General features: G+C 46.4%; 1 protein-coding gene across 1 annotated transcript in view; it reads right to left on the reverse strand.

The window, feature by feature from the left end:
- Pc (pyruvate carboxylase) overlaps positions 1 to 18,103 on the reverse strand; it is a 98,420-nt gene that overhangs the window by 19,404 nt on the left and 60,913 nt on the right. The gene's annotated exons all lie outside the window — the stretch shown is intronic.

Below are 18,103 nucleotides of genomic sequence, written 5' to 3' on the forward strand. Positions count from 1 at the left end.
AATCAGAGTCCAGGTTAGAGCAGGCTAGGCACAGAGCACCCTGCATCTGGAAAGAGAAAGGAAAGAGAAAGAGGGGGACCCTAACCCTCAGAAGACAACAAAGAAGACAGGTTTTGTCTGTGATGGAGCTGGGGAGAGCAAGTGGATCTACCCAGTGCAGCTCAGCTCAGCATCCTCACACTCAGCACGGTGCTTACAGTTTGGAGGCCACACAGCGTCCTGTGCAAACTTGGTGTGCACACATCGGGATGCTCTGCGCTCAGGCTCACTATCCTCATTCTCCACTGACATCTAATATGGACTTCTTTCACGTGTTGATCCTGTCAACCTGCTCTCTCAGAAGTCTGCCTTGGCTCTCAGTTAAAACAGTTTTTTTCAAACAGAGGCCTGAACCTTCCTTCTACTGAGGAATATTAAGTAAAATATTCATCACAGCCAGACAGGGCGACTGAAGAGGTTGGTCTCAGAGACATACATATGCTTTGGGATCCCACTGACCGGACGTCCTAAAGTGGTTATGATGGTGGGATGGGGCTGAAGGAGGAGCAGAGAGGGGTACTGTTCTAAGCTGACAGTAGGATGAGGAGTTGTATTTAACAAGGACAAAGTTTCAGTCTACAATGTGAAAAGAACTTTGTAGATGGTGGTGGAATGGCTTGAGTGGACTTAATGACACTAAACCGTGCACTCTGGTCAAGATAAGAAATCTGCCATGGTGTACTATACAGCAACTTATTTTTTAAAATCAACTGAAGACAACTTACATACCACAAAACAGAATTCATAGCTAACTACCACTTTATAAACTAAAGATGCAGCAGGATGCCATGGTTCACAACTGTAATCCCAGCCATTCAGGAAGCTGAGGCAGAAGAATTGCTGAAGTTGAGGCTATCCTCGGCTACATAGTGAATTTCTTGCTGAAGTTGAGGCTATCCTCGGCTACATAGTGAGTTTCTGGACAGCTTGAATTATAATGTGAATTCTATCCCTACTCCCTCAAAAAAAACCTAAAGAGTGGGGAGAAGGGAGAAATGGATGAGGTAGAGAAGAAAGAGGAGAGATCCAGGAAAGAAGGAAAAAGCAAAGCAGGGCTCACATCTACATTTGGCCTCGACCCACACACTCAAGCATGGACAGACCTACTGGTCACTGCCTCTTTCAGAGGCTGAGGAGAGACACAGAGCCTCTGACTAGGGTGGGGGCCATGAGATCAGGCTGGAGTCAGGAAGATGCAGGGAAACCACAGACTACACTCACTATGAGGTCTACTGAGTTGGGGACTGATGGGCCAACACAGCAAGACTATAGAGAGAAAAGCAGCGTCAGGAGTGAAGGAAGCTCATAGATAGGGAGCAAAGGGAGAAAACCTGGCATTATGATGACAGAGAATATATAAATCCTGGGTGAGAATACTGTAGAATAGAAAAGGCCCAGGCCTGTACCTTTGGGCTTGACTAAGAGGAAGAGCCAGCTATCTAAGAGCACTGAGGAGACCCAGGAACACTGCTGAGCTGGGAGCATGCGCTGGGCAAGTGGGGGTCACCTTGCTAAGCCCGAGTAAGTGTGTGTGTAGAGGAGTCATCTTGCTAGGCTCCAGGTTTTCTAAAATAGCTTATGTCTTGACCTTATCACAGTTGCCGTGTCTTATCTGATTGGGCTATAAACCCTATAGCAGCTATGTGTTCTCTTTTCTTCTTTATGTTTCATGGAGCCCAGACTGGCATCAAACTCCATAGGAGCTCAAGATGACCATGAACTCCTGGTCCTTGAGAGCTCCCACTTTCCAAGCTGGGACTACAGCAATGCATGACCACATTTGGCTGCAACCATGATTTTTGTTGTTGTTGTTGTGTTGTGTTGTTTTGTTTTGATTTTAGAGACAAGGTTTTTCTTTTTATCCCTGGCCATCTTAGAACTGGCTCTGTAGACCAGGCTGACCTTGAACTCAAACATCTGCCTCCCTCTGCATCTGGAGTAAAGGCGTCCACTACCACTGATCAGTGGAATGATACTTTTCTTTTTCATGTATGTCCCATAATAAAAGTTTAACTTAGAAATTGCAAACAGTAAGAGATTAACAGGAATTAATAATCAATAGAAGCATAACAAACGCTGTGACACAGCTATGAGAATGTCATCTCAGGTCTTGCTGCGGATTGTAGCAACTCAGCGTATTTTCTTCTCCCTGGGAACTTAAGAACTTTCACCTTTTCACTTAGAGAAAGCAGAGAGCTTCCCCTGGCAAATCTCCACCCCACCTCGGAGCTGAGGACTGAACCCAGGGACTTGTGCTTGCTAGACAAGCGCTCTACCACTGAGCTAAATCCCCAATCCCAGCCCCTGGCAAATCTTATCAGCCAGCCTCACTTCCCTTCTGCTTTGGGGCCACAGAAGTAAAATACTGATTACCTAGATACAAACAGTTCCACCAAATTCAATGATAATTGAGACACTACTAACCAACTAGCAAACAGGTAGCAAATACAGGGTAGAGATTCTGAACAAAAGTATAATTCTTGATTTGGGTGGTAGAACTTGGAGGCTGCAAGACTTTATTATAAACCCAGAACAGCATACCACCTAAAACATAAGACTTGTTTATTTCCAGAACTTTCTATTTATTACTTTTGGACCTGGGTGACTGGACTAAGAAAAGAGGAATTGGTGGATCCTAATGCTAACACAGTGTGGACAAACTGGGCCAACATGTCATTGACTAAGAGATGGTGTATCAGCAGCACTAAATGACATCATTGGTGCCTCCTGAAGCTATCCACTTCAGGAGGATGGAAGCCACACTCCTACAGGGTCCTGCCTCAGATACATATCCTGGGTTTAACTAAAGCCTAATTTTCATATTTTAGCCAATGGGTCACACACACAATTTTTTATTCCTTCAAATATGTTAAATCAATGTTTCAAAATTAATGCTTCAAATATGTGAAAGATGCTAGGTATTGTGGCACAAGCCTTTAATCCCAGCACTCAGAAGGCAGAGGCAGGTGAATCTCTGTGAGTTTGAAGCCAGTCTGGTCTACAGAGCGAGTTCTAGAACAGCCAGAACTATGTGAGAGACTCTGTCTCAAACAATAACAACGACGACAACAAAAGCCCAAATATGTAAATTCCATATGAGACATGGACTGGAGAATCTGTTCAGATTAAAGGAAACCAAAAAGAGCTAAATGCACATAGGCGCTGACTGGACTTCTGTGGCCAGCGAGGGCACAAGGTCACAAAGGGAGCACAGATAGAGTTAAACAGTCTGTAAGCGACACAGCATGGTGCTGATGCTCACCCACTCCTGAGCTTGCTGCTGGTCTGTGGTAAGGAGGAAGCACTGACAGCAACAAAAAGCCCAACACTTGAGGTTTTCCCTCCAAACATCTGGATACTGAAATAGAGCCAGGTGCCACCCTTGGTTGTAACGTCACAGCAGCTTCATAAAAGATGTCTAACTGAGAAGACACACGGGCCCCACTCCCAGGTCCTGTCCAGTTACCCTGGAAGCCCTGTTCAAATCTATCCAGAGCCTTCAGGCCAGGCCACTAATGCACTGAATGATCTCAGCACCTCATAGCCTGAGAAAGGGGGTCAAGAGTTCAAGGCCAGTTGAAGCTACAACTGAAAACACTTCTTCATTTTTGAGACTAAATCTTGTTATAATATAGCTTAGGCTCACTTGAATTTACTATGTAATCCCCCTGCATCAACTTCCCAAAGGCTGAGATTACAGGTGTGTACCACCACACCTAGCTTTAAAACAAAACAGAAGCTTCTACAATACAAAAAGTACATTGAAAGTTGGGAGAGTAAGTGTTGGGGGGATTTGAGGAGAGTAGAGGGGGAGCAGAATGGATATGATCAAGATAAGTTGTATAAATATATTAAATGTCAAAAAATAAAGTTACGATTCCTTTTAAAATAAATGTAGGCCTCCTGTTCCTTGCTGGGTTATCTCTGTTCCAGGAATCCAGAATTTCCATATTCTGAAACAGAGACTGAGATGTGTATATGAGGTGTTCAAAACATCGCCATTTACAACACCAAACAACAGAAGGGATTTAAAGGCTGACTGCATGGGTGTGTACAACATGGAAGGTGTTTAGGATACAACGTGAAGCCAAGAAAATTAGATAAGCTATATATACCGTCTCATGAAGTTTCTTCCTGAAACAAGGGTGACAACAGGTGAGATCATGCCAGGGGACCGCCTCATTGCCAGATTGGTGCAGTGTGCTTACCTCCTCCTCTATGCACCTAATATTTCCATATACAGAAATCTGCATGTTTTATCTATCCAATGGAAGCACATTATTTTCTAAGATAATAACTACACTTATTGCCGCATTAGAAATGAAAATAAATGTGAGAAGCTGTAAAAACATGCAACTTCAGAATGATGACGAAGCAATGCAGCCACCCACTAAAGGTTAAAATGGCTCCCCTGCGTGAGGGGAGGGGCACAAGGACTATAAACACGGTGGTCATCAGTGGCCAGATCACAGTCAGCATCTGCCACCTGGAACTTATGTATCAACGACTGGGTCCTGACTACCATGTAACCATCAGTACAGGTGAGAAGCCATCAGCAATTGGCTTAAGTCTCTATGGCCACACAGGTTTACAAATGCAAGCCTGAAGCCCAGACTGGCAGGCTGTGTTGAAGGAGATCCCCACTTCACCATCCTTAAACACACTCTCCTGCTGTTTGGTTTTCTTTGACTGAGGAGTATTTTTTTCTACAGTATTAGTTTTCTTCAATTTTAATTTGTCAAAATTCTCCACGTAGATAAGTCTGGCTTATCATTCACTCATATTGACTGCTTGCTCCAAGGTATGTTCCAGGACACCAACAGGTCCAACTGTGGCTGGCTCAGGACCAGGCTGGGGCACATTATTTATAATTAGGAAAGAAAATGGGACTGTCAAGATAACTCAGCTGGTAAAAGTGTTTGTTGCCAAATTTGATGACCTGAGTTTAATCCCAGGAATCCACGTGGTGGGAAGAGAGAACCTTACAAACACATTGTGGCTAAATAAATATAAAAGAAGATTAAAAAAAAAAAAAACTTTAAACACAAGCTACACTTGTAATACCAGTTCTTGGGAAGCTGAGGCAGGAGGACAATCGTAAGTTCAAGGCTTAACTACAAAGATGACTATTTCTTGATAATCGCTACCAACACTACTTTTAAAAAAAGGGAAGAAGGAAAAAAGGAGGAGTAGCGATGAAAGGCAGAGCTGTACCAAGAGCAGGACATAACCTTTCATGCTTGTTTTCCCACCTACTACCCAGCTGGGCCCGCCCCTGGGCAAGCCCTCCTAGCTGGCATCCAGGTTCTCAAACCTGGGAGGTTTCAGGCTATTTCTGAGGAGGCCCTGCCCATTTCTCACTTGGTTGGCTTCACCTTGCCACTACTTGAGCACTTGACTCTCATCCTGTGAGTAAACAGGCCATTTTGCTGCCCTGCCCCCTCTCTCACAACACAGGTTCCCCATTCCCTTCTCCAGATAAAGAATCTTCCTTAGACTGGCAGCTGTGAGTTCCTGGAAGGCTGACTCTCCCCACCCCCTCGACCCTGCCCCCCCAACAGAGAGAGAGAGACAGAGACAGAGACAGAGAGACAGACTTGATGTGAGTCCCCATAAATGATCTTGGTGGCCCAGTGATTCTTTGGCAAGCCCAATTCACAAAGAACCTGGGGTCAAGAACACTATGGAGAGAAAGAAGCCCCTCTCAGCCCTCATATCCCTGCAGAGGACAGCAAAAGTAGGTCTGAACCTAAGACCTGAGAAATGAGTTACTGGAGAGCCAGGGCTGGCAGCAAACCTGCACACAATTACAGGCAGAAAATGGCAAAACCCTTTTGGATGGAGTCAAAGCAGAGGCAAGTGGGAGTAGCCCCCATCCCTAGAACTGGTGGGGGCCAGGAGATCCAGTGTTAGCCTGCCCTAAGCCTGCCTAGGCTAGGCCTTGCTCTCCCTTTCCTAGCACTGTGGTTTGGCAGCTCTGAAGCCCAGTTTCCTCATCTGTAAATTCAGGTGCCACTTCCTTCCAGCCCGGATAGGTCATCCCAGGACCAACTGAGACCGACCTGAAAGAACTAAGTCTTGGGTAACGAATGCCAGCTGTTGTCACTGTCTCACTGACTTTTCTTCCTCCCACATGAATGCAAGGATATAGAAGAAATCCTCCCAATCTCCCCAGAGCCCTATACAGATCATACCAGCATCTCCACACATACATATACATATATGTGTGTGCAACACATGCATGTGTACACACCAAGGTCCTCTTGCTAACTGCCCCAAGGCAGAGCCTTTCTTTCTATGTAGAGGTAGTATGGATCCTGCTATATACCAATCTCTCTGAGGTTTTCTGAGTAGAATATTGATATGAGCCACAGCAAGACACACACACACACACACACACACACACACACACACACACACACAGAGAGAGAGAGAGAGAGAGACAGAGAAACAGAGACAGACAGACACAGAGAGAGAGACAGAGACAGAGAAACAGAGAAAGACAAAGACAGAGACAGCAACACACACACACACACACACACACAGAGACAGAGACAGAGAGAGAGAGAAACCGACAAAGACAAAGTCAGACAGAGAGAAAGAGAGAGACAGAGAAACAGAGAAATACAGAGAGAGAGAGAGAGAGAGAGAGAGAGAGAGAGAGAGAGAGAGAGAGAGAGAGAGACTAGTCCTCTAGCACACAGCATGCTTTCATCACATGTTAAAACCTAGCCTAGCAGTTGATTCAGATTTATAAGGCCATACCTGTTCTGGAACAATTAACTTGTACCAGCAGCCAAACACCTAATCGTGCTGCACTCAGAGGACGTGTTAGAGGATCCACAGGCAGCAACTGCTCCACCCGAGGTCATTGGCCGCAGAATACAAAGTTCTCCAGCACTAGACTGCTGGAGGCCTGGGCTGTAGCCAAGGCTGAAATCAGGGGAAGGGGCGCCGCCTCCTGAGGCCATCATGGGCCACTGGCTGCCTAGGAGGGCCGGACCAGAGAGGCGGGGCAGTGGGTCATGCAGAAAGTAGATGAGCAGTGGCCTAGAGTCTGTTCCCTGGGCCCTCAGAGATATGCAGGATTACAAGCCAATATCTGCTAGAAAGCAGCTGAAGACTTTTGTGGTGGATTTTGGACATGCTTCCACTTGAAGTTAAGGCATAAAAATGTCACTCAGAACGTAGAATGGTACCTAGACAGGTTGCTTGAGAGGGACTGTGCCAGACATGATGGAGGGCAAGGGTCACATTACCCTGAAGGTTGGTTCACTACTACAATCACAGGAGGCCTCTGCTGCAATCAGCCTTTCCCCTAATTCACTGCCAGACACAATTCAAGGCCTTGCTGTCACAGACAAGAGAACACACCACTGTGTTCCTGAAGCATCTCCATTGCTAATCTAGCCTTTCTTTCCCTCACTGAATCCCACTGCCCTCACAGGCCTGTACTGAGGACGTATCAGCCAGAGAAACCTGCTGCAGGACAGTTGTGGACCCACTGAACACTGTCCCATTAGAGGCCCTCACAGATGCTGTGACAGCTCTCTTGAGCTCGAGGGTCTGAGAAGGAAGCAGACAAGGTTGGCCAAGCTACACCTGAGCATACTCTAAAGGCTGAAGGGGCGAAACCCTCTGTACAGCTCAGGGGGTCATAAAGCTTGGGGATCAGGAGGGAGAGAAGCAGAGGACCTAAAGCGGTAAGAAGACTGGGCAACTGAAGAGTGTGATTCCCTCGAGGCCACACAGAATCCCTGCTTTGGGCACTAAACTCGATCTGTCCAAGCTCAAGTCCTGGCATCCTAATGTGACCATCCTCACAGCATGTCTCTTAGAAGGTGTTTCCAGATACAGCCCTTCAGGCTGGCACTGTTCCAGATGTCTCCTGTCACCCAAATGATAGCATGCAGAGAGGAGTAGGGGGAATGGGAGGCAGGCTCCCATTAGCGGCACAGTACCCTATTAGGGGAGTACTTGGTCAGATGGTTATCGTAAAGTCCTCATAGTTGACAACAGTTGAGACTCCAATTTAAATCCTCTGAGGGAAAGCACTCCTACTTAGTAACATGAGTAAGCCTGAAACTTCCAAAGAGTGCCTTTCAACCTACATGGGAGAAGCATTCTGATTCCACAGGCACAGCAACCAGCCCAGAGCACATGCCTCAAGAGGCACCATACTGTCTTCCTTGCTTGTGTGACACACAAGCAGAACTCCTTTCCTGCCCACAGAAGATGGGGGAGATGGCAAAAGTACAAGGAACCCACTACTCCCCAAAGATCCTTCATCCCATGCTCCCCTCCAGAACGCCAGCAACCTGAAGAGGCCTGTTTGCTATTTTCTGCAAATGCTGGCTAACAGATCCCATTCTTGCCTCAGGCTGTGCATTAAAAACAGGGAAGTCAGACTGCTGTGACTGTCACTGAGGATGTGTAAATAACTCCTCTCCAGCAAGAGTGAGCCACAGCGAAGCGATGGGCATCTAGTGTGCCTGTTTCTCTCTTGCTACTCAAGGCAGCTCCAGGAAACTTTTCACCTCTTCCTGCTTCAGTTTTCTCCAACACTGATCTATGAACTCAGCATTCCCCCTTCCAGAGAGAAAAACCATGGAGCTGAGATGGTGCCTACAACAGAATGCCAGATGAGGCAGGGCAAAGGTCCCAGCATCACAGGAGTGAGGTCTGTGGCACTGCCCACGTGGATTCTACAGTGAAAACAAAAATAAGCCAAGCTCCCAAGGTCAGCAGGTGATTCTACAGGTTCCTCTCCTGAAGGGGCTCTGCAGTGCTTTAGCATTAACTAACAACAGCCAAGCTGGAGTACGCTTATGCTTCCCTCCAGAGTGGGAGCTCTGAACTGACAGGCATTAAGTCCCCACTATGGGACTGAGTTGTGACTTTCATCAGAAATATGGGGCAACAGGTACTTAAACACTGGAAATACCCAAACTAGACAACCTATGATTAAAACAAAAACCCTCCAGACCTCCATCAACTCAAGACCTCCATCAACACCCTGTGCTGAACAGCAGCAGAGACAGCAAAAGTGCAAGTGGTCACGTGCTCCAGATATGCTAAGGAAGTTTCAATTTGCCAATAAGTCATCAAATGTCCCTAGAAATTCTACTCCTTCAGACCTGAACTATATCTTGCAGGCTGCCTCCTGCAACCAGAAGCAGCACAGAATTCCATGTCAGGGCAGTTTGGGTCCAGATAATCTGGCTACTATACTGCCAAAGAGATGTGCTTGCAGATAGAGCAGCCTGGTTGGGAAACAGGGCAGGAAGCCCTGTAAGTGCTGCAGTCAAGAGGCAGGCCCTAGAATGTTCCTTCTAGAACATGCCGGCTTTGATCTTAACTATATCTGCTTTCACAGAGTAGGTAGCAGAGGAGTCGCAGGCAGCATCCTGCAGGCCAGGCACTGGTAGCCAGCGGCCTTGACGACCTGTGCTGACTCAAGTGTGCTGGAAAGCAGCCAGTCGTGCAGTAAGAAGGAAGAACAACTCAGAAATTGGCCCTAGTATCTATGAAACCAACCAACAAAACCTGTTTCCCTCTTCCTAGCCCCCGACCTTCCCATGCTCCCCTCCCACTACACTGAAATCAAAGCTTCAGTCTGCCCTTTCCCTGGTGCTTTGGTATGAACTACTGTAGCCTAAAAAGCCAGACGTGTCCTTTCATCTGTCTCTTTTGGCTGCCAGTTCCTGGGGGCCCCAGTGGTCATGTTTAGTTCACTGTGAAGCATCCTAGAGAGAGCAGCACATCTCCCAGAGGATGGCAGCCAGGGAGGACTGCTCTGCCAAGGCTTTCTGGTCCACCCAGCCTGCAATTACTTGCAGTGGCCCAGGATGATTGGTCTGAGCTGAGGGCTGGGAAGAGGAAAACCGGCTTTGTTGTTTAGTTGGATGTAGAGGTGTCACAAGGTAACAGAGAAGACAAGAGAACACCATAACAGGGACACTGGGTCTGCATGTACTCCTGGGTCTCTGAGCTTCAGGAAAACACTAGAACATTATGGCAGTTTGAGCTCCAAGGGCTCTACGTGGCCCTGGCTGGAGCTGGGCCACTTATAATCACCAATGGCTACATACGGTCAGCAAGCCTGTGCTACAAGAGGAGGAAGCCTGAGTATCTGCTCTGCTACGTGCAGTTTCTATGGTGCAAAGAGACTCAGAGATAGGAGGCAAGAGGGCATCTCAACAGCCTGGAGAACAGTAGGAAGAAGATAAGGGACAGGTCACATGGGGATAGCTGCTCTGTCCCTTTGTCCTAGGAAGTGTAACAAACTCAAGGCCAACACTGCCCTCTGGTGTAAGGAGCCATCACTGTTAACCTGCTGCCCACACCCCACCCCCAATAGGAAAGGGCACTTGCCCTGATTTATCCATATCCTTTGGAAATCTAAAATGAAATGCCTTCCTAGACGCCCATATCTCCAGCTGGCTCAGACAGCCCTATTTTCCCGTAAGCCACCTCATTCTCAGCCACCGAGCTCCTGCTGAGAGGCTCTCCCTGGGATGTATCTACATCTTAGCAAGGCGCAGTTGATGTCATAACAACTTGCTGACCCACCTGTTTCCTTTTACTGGGTCCTGTGAGCACCTCGGCACAATAACTTTGGCCTATCTGTTCCTCTACTGTCTCTGTAACACTCTACATAATGCTTGGCACCAAACTAAATATATGCCAGAGGCAGACAATAAAGAATGAATGCATAGTGAATGAATGAATGGGTATTCCAGGCCATACAGTGAGAAGAACCATATGAGGCTGTTAAAATTCAATCAGAAATATTGTGGAGATTAATAAGGTACAGCTCTTTTTGGGAACAGCACACCCAAACTAATAGTATATAAAGTCTCCTCTCTACAAAGCTTAGAGCCCAGTGTGCTGCTGGCAGGACACAAGGAAGGGCAAAAGAGCAGGGCAGGAGAGAACACCTGGCAAACTGAATGTTTGTTTCTGTCCCAAATTTACATGTTGAAACTCTGACCTTGGACTTCCCAGCTTCCAGACTACGAGAAATAACGTGTGTTGTTTATAAGCTTCCTGGTCTGTGGCATTTGTTATGGTAGCCCAAGTGGACTCAGACACAAGCTAAAGGTAGAAACTAAAAAAGTCAAGTTTCAGAGCTGAGTGTGGTGGGTACTGAGAAGCACTAAAGTCCTAATTCTAAACATGACTGGATCATGTCTACAGAAGGCAAAGCAGACAGCAGATGCTGGCTGATGGTCCAGGAAGTTTCCAGACAGCCACGTTGGCTGGCTCTCCATTCATATACTCCTCTGTCATGGTCTAAGATGGAGGTGAAGGCCTTGACTGGATAAGAGCAGGGCTCTCCGAAGTTTTGAGGGACTCTGGGGCTGGTAAGTTCAGGACACATAGCCTGAATTGTGTCCCTTCAAAAAGATACTTTAAAGTCCTACACTTCCTAATGTGACCTTATCTACAAATGGAGTCTTTACCGAGGTACTCTGATAGTTACCCAATATAAGCCTGGTGTTCCTGTAACGTAGAGAATGTGGACAGTGACAGATGCAGAGATGGAAGATAATGTGAAGACACAGCCAGCCGTGTGACTACAGTGACAGTCTACAAGCCTAGGAAGCCAAACATCAACTGCAAACACAAGAAACTGGAAGAGGTCAGAAGGGACCCAAGGCCTTAAGGAATATGGCTCTGTTTGATGCCCTCCAAAATCTCAGTTGTTTTAAGCTTCTCAGAGTTGGACTTTTGTTGTGATGACCCTGAGGATCAAACAGAGTTCTCATAGGTGGCCAGAACTCTGTAGACCCTATCACCGGGGCTAGGAACACATCCAATAGTACAGTAGTACCTTTCTCTCCTCTGCTCATCCTGCTGCAGGCTGCAGCTGCGGCTGGCTTTCAGAGCATGTAGCTATTTAGGACTGGCTCAGCTGGGGAAGGTGAGTGGGAGGCAGCAGAAAGAGAAGTGAACAGTGATGCAGTGGCTGCTGGGAAAGCTGGGCTCAGCCAGCAGGAAGGCCTCTGGGGGCATAGACATCAGAGTCAAGCCATGGAAAGGAGAGAAGAGGAGGAGGGGAAAAATGGAGTGAGGAGAGAACATCAGAGGAAAGAGGCCAGGCAGAGAAAGGGAGGCTCAGAGGTAAGGGACAACAGGAGAAAAATCTCCTAGTCAGTGTCCTAGTCACAGCAGGGAACAAAGATGTTAAAAAGGAGCCCAGGGGCAGAAGCCTGGGATCTGTCTAAACCAAGAGTTTGCACGTTGGCAGAGAGAGAGTGCACTGTGCCACAACACCAGGGGATGCTATGGAGGAACCTCACAGGTGACAAATGTGCTCCTATTGGCAGGAACCATACACAGGGTCTGAGGAAGCTAGTTTGGGGAAGGAAAGAATGGAAGTGGTTAGTAACTCAGGAAAATGTTCTAATGACTGTGAGACAGCTGGTGAGAGGGAATAAGAACCCTACGCAGGGCAGAAGCAGGGAGGATGACTGGACAGCAGTGACTGGACAGGAAATAAAAGACAAAACTGACAGCACCTGTTAGATGGGAGGCAGAGGCAGGAGGGAAGGCGGACTTTGGGTACCAACAAGTCAAAGATCACAGAAGCAGGTGAGGTAGAAGCTGGGAGCTCCCTGTGGAACCCAGAGAGCTGGTGTTAACTGCCAGTTTCAAGATGGGACGGACAACTAGATAGAAAACTCAGCTGGAGCTAGACAGGGGAGTCGTCCCCAGTAAGACAGCATGAAAACACCCATGGACCCATGGACTCATGGACTCATGGACAGGACAGCACAGAGAAGACACAACATAAAGAAGACACCCAATGCCCAGCAAGGGACTGCTGTGAGGAATGAGGAGCCCAAGGAAGAGTGATGAGCAGCATCAAGGCACAGAGCTCTGAGAAGCAAAAGAAAACCAGCTCCCGGAGTCCACACCACAGAGTTCCTTGGTGGTCTTGGAAAGGGAGAGGAGGGTGGGTCAGGAGAGGGAAACAGGGGTGAGTGGAAAGCTGTGGAAGTCCCATCACTGTATCAAGCTGCCTAAAGCTTCAACAAGAACTTTTAGAAAGTTTAGAAAAGATGAGAGAAAATCAAGAAAGCTAGAGGGTCCTGGGCTCAGAAGGCTTTTAATTTACAATAAAACAAAAGATCTAGTTGGATGTAAAAACTCAAGCAACTCAAACATAAGAGTTTATTTCTATTCCAATTTGGATGGGCTTGTTGTTGTTGTTGTTGTTTGTTTAAGCAGGGTCTTTATACTCAGGGCTATCCAGGAACTCACTGATAGCCAAGGCTGGTATTAAACTCCTACTGCCTCAGACTCTGAGGTGTTATGTGTGAGCCACACACCTGGCCTGAGACGTCCTTCCTAAAGAGCACAAACCACAAAGACATAATAAGAAAGCTTGACAGCAGCCGATGCAGCAGACGGCAGAGGCTGCACTCTAGGGCAGCATGTGGACTTGTAGTCATAATGCAGGGGATGGAGAAAAAAATGCAAGGACATTTCCACCCAGTAAAAAAATTGTAGCCCACCACTCAGTTCTGGTGTCTCAAAAGGTAGGAATGACAAAGACTACAAACACAGGCAAACTGAAATCTGAGGCAGTCAGAATACTCAAATGTCTCTTCCCTGTACAGCCTAGGATGTTCCAGTCTCTAGGAGTGACAGTAAAAGCAAACATCTGACAGATGTGCCTATGTGGCTGTAGGTGCTGCCTTAGTCAGGATTTCTATTCCTGCACAAACATCATGGCCAAGAAGCAAGTTGGGGAGGAAAGGGTTTATTCAGCTTACACTTCCATGTTGCTGTTCATCACCAAAGGAAGTCAGGACTGGAACTCAAGCAGGTCAAGAAGCAGGAGCTGATGCAGAGGCCGTGGAGGGATGTTACTTACTGACTTGCTTCCCCTGCCTTGCTCAGCTTGCTTTCTAATAGAATCCAAGACGACCAGCCCAGGGATGGTACCACCCACAATGGGCTGGGTCCTCCCCACTTGATCACCAATTGAGAAAATGCCTTACAGCTGGATCTCATGAAGGCATTTCCACAACTGAGGCTCCTTTTTCTGTGATAACTCCAGCTTGTGTCAAGTTGACACACAAAACTAGCCAGTACAGGTGCCCTCCGCATTTAGTTCTGACTTCTCATAATAACCTCTGTGACAAGTCACCTGCCACTTCCAGATCTGAAGCTATGGAGACATTCTGGCAGCATAGGTTGAGCCAAATGCCAGAGGAATGCTGCCAGGATGACAGGAACAGAGTGCACAGCTTGGCCATGGGAGTCCACCGTTCTCCTGCTGGCCACTATAAAGATGGATAGGCGGCAAGATTCCTGAAGCAGCTGCAACCCCAGCCAGGAGTGAGGTGGAGACAGCAGCCCCACAGCTCCACAGAGCACTCAGCAGGTTCAGTCTTAGGCAGCAAGCCAGAAGAGTCCTTCCTTGGATCTCCTATGACCCCCTAAGGCCTATTTGTTAAAGGGTTTGATCCCAAGACTTGGCACTATATGAAAGTGATAGGGCAACCCTTTAACACAGTTACTCATGTTGTGGTAACCCCTACCATAAAATTATTTTCATTACTACACCATAACTGTAATTTTCCTAGTGTTATACATTATAATGTAAATTATAATGTGCAGGATAGCTGATATGCAACCCCTGTGGTAGGGTCATTTAACTCCCCAAAGGGGTCATAGCCCACAGGTTGAGAACCACTATGCCAGAGTCCTGAGGCAGTGAGGTCCAGTGGAAGGTTTTTGGGTCATTAGGGATATGCTCCCTGGGCCTCCCAGTTTCCCTTCCTGGCTATGAGATAGTCTGCTCCATTCTGCCACTCGTTCCCACTGCAATCAGACCCAGCAGACTGTGAACCCCTTCAGAAAGGATGAGCTGCAGCTCACTACCTTTCTAAGTTGTTACAGTGACAGAAGCCAGCCCAGTTTGACTGCTGCAAAGATTGGGAAAGCCTACCTACAATCCTGGCTCCCAGAGAGACAACCACTGCCCACACCTACAGCCTTCTCCAACCTTGACCTGCCCACATCTCCCAGTGCACTTTGGAATTGTGGTCTTCCATACAAATGATCAACCAAATGTCACTGGATACTTGAGGAAACCACCAAAACAGATTTAGGAATGTTTTAATGGACATTTTGGAGAGAAAAATAATATAAAGAGCAGACACATAGAAAAACTATAATTAATCTCCCCAGAGAAATAAAAAAAATGATTGCATCCATTAAGAGGCGGCTGTTATTTTAAAAAGCAACAAGAGAGAACTCTAGGAAATTAAAAATAGAGCTGCAGAAAGGTTTTTAACGTAACAAGTATGATCACAAGACAGTTCAGGACAGCATCACCCAGAAAGGCTAGCCTATGGAAAAGTGGAGAAAGTGTAAGACTCAAGCCAGGAGTTCACTATCTAGCTACTTGGGAATCCCAGAGAGAAAGAAAATGAGGAGGTAGAGAACACCATGGGGGAGGGGAGTGAAGGACACCCACTGCCTTCCGTGGTGAAGCGTTCATGATTCATGCTGCTGAAAGCCCCAGCTGGAAAAGGATTAGTAGGAACCCAGTGAGCTTCCTGTAGTCGTTTCCTAAGGTGATGTCAAACATGATGTCTGAGGACAACAGGAATGCATCATTTTTCAGTTTGGGAGTCCAGAAATTCAGTATCAGTTTTAGTTGAAATCTGCTCATGGGCAGGGCCATGGGAAAGACCCATTCCTTGCTTCTCCAGCTTCTAGTGGCAGCTGGTCCTCCTTGGCTTGTAGCCATATCACTTCAATGGCTGACTGCCTCTGCCTCCACATCACTTTCATAGTGTAACTCTCTCTCCTAAGGACCCCTGAAACAGTATGTAGGGACTATCCCCTGTCAAGGTCCTTAATCATACATACTGAGATTAGGGTGCTGTATCTGTAGGGGTGATCATAAAATACCTCTAAACAGAGAAAGAAAAGAAGTTACACAGAACAGTCATCAACAGGGATGCTGAAAACCTCCAGGACCAATATCTCCAATGGCCTAAGGGAGCCCTTCCAACCTGGAGTGTCCTACCCAGCCAGACCATCACATTAGTGGCAGTGGGACATAGGCCAGAGCTTTATGCTGCCAGCTGTAGTAGCCTAAATGGTTGCTAAGAATTCTGCTCAGGTGAAGCCAGAATTTTTTACTTCACTGCAGAGAAGAATTTCAGGATAAGCTGGTAGAAAGCAGAAAAAACGGAAGGGGTTTTAACACAGAGGAAGGGCAGTACATGCTCCAATGTGGTGTGAGCGTCTCTAAGAGCTACATGCAAGTATCTTAGCAACAACCATACATACCGCCTTAGAGGTTCTTAACATCCCATTGTTTGTGTTTTTAGATTTATTTACCTTAATTTATCTGTGGGTTTTGCTTACATGTATATATGTGCACCTTGTATCTTGGCCCCATGGAGGGCAGAAGAGAATACTCTAGACCTGGAGTTGCAGATGGTTGTGAACCACCATGTGGGACTGGGAATTAAACCTGGGTTGTTGGCATTAGCAACAAGTGCTCCTTACTACCAAGATATCTTTCCAATCCCTGAAATTCCATTATTCAAAAGGTTTCTAAGAAGTTTTCTTCCCTCTTTTTTGGAAAATGAGGTCAAAAGGTGGTCCCTTGGTGTCTTAGGTCGGGTAACAACCTGATAAGGTAAAACCATGGGCCTTGAATGGTTCACAAAGTATGGCACAGCTTATGTCTTTTACTGTAAATAGACTTTCTAGTCTCTATTTCTTTCTATTTTTATGTGTATGAGTGATCTGCCTGTGTGCTGAGTCCATTATGTGTATACAGTACCTAGGGAGGACAGAGGAGGCTGTTGGATCCCCTGGCACTGTAGCTATAGACGGTTTGTGAGTTGTGGATGCTAGGAATTGAACTCAGGTCCTCTACAAGAGGAGCAAGTGATCTTAATCATGGAACTATATCTATAGCCCCTTTAATTTTAACTATCATCTTTATGAAAGTTTCTAGTCTTGTTTGTGAAATTCTCAGAAAATGTCAGGTTTACAGCTAGGAAAGGAGAAAGGCCATCCTTAATCATATATAGTTAGGCCTTAAGCTCATTACTATTTTAACATTCTCATTTGAAAACACACTCTCTCTCCATATGTGTGTGTGTGTGTGTGTGTGTATGTACATACACATATATGTACTATATATATACATAGTGTATGTATGTATGTATGTATTTATGTATGTATTTATATTACTGTTTTTACGTGGGCAACCTCCACAGCAAATTATTCTGTAATTTTTTTTTACTCTCAGTTGGTGAAAGACTTCAACTGGCCTCTGGAGTGAGAGGCTCTTTCACCTTCTAGGTCTCCTTAATTTTCCATCTATTTATCTTGTCTCAATCAATCAATCAGTCAGTCAATCAGTCAGTCAATGTCTAGAAAATACAGTTCTCAGGTATGCCAAGGCCCTGGCTGCCACCAGAAGGAACAAAAGGAACCGCCTGGTGAGCTCAGGATGTTCCAGTGGAGTTGCTGTTAGATAACAAAAAAGGCAGATTAGCTGATGGGGAAACAAATACAACTCCAGCAAAGTGAGAAGTTAGACAAGGAAGTACTACCATAGCATACACTTTCAGCTGTGACTACTTGATTTGAATAATTTAAAATATGAAAAAGTATGACTACACCCATGCTAAAAAGTTGTAGGGAGAGGAAAGGGCCCATATTTGGGACCTCAGAAAATAGAAAATGAAATAAACCTATCACGGGGGAATCAATAAACACAGAACTGGATATCAAGCCAGCTCAGTGATAGACTGCTTGCTGTGCAAGTATAAAGACCTGGGCTGACATCTGATACCCTCTAAAAGCTGGACGTGGTGGTGAGTTTGCAATCCCAGCACTGGAAAGGTGGGGACAGGTGGCCAGGGTGCCATAGCTAACTAGCCTAGCTGATCAGCAAGCCTTAGCTGCTGATAGAGGTTCTGTCTCAAAAACAAGACGGATGCTCCAGAGGAATGACATTAGAGGTTGCCCAGTGGGTAAAGTGCTTGCTGTGGGAGCATGAGGACCTGAGTTC

Source organism: Rattus rattus, chromosome 2 (genome assembly GCF_011064425.1).
Source record: "Rattus rattus isolate New Zealand chromosome 2, Rrattus_CSIRO_v1, whole genome shotgun sequence".
In the NCBI taxonomy this organism is placed as follows: Eukaryota; Metazoa; Chordata; class Mammalia; order Rodentia; family Muridae; genus Rattus; species Rattus rattus.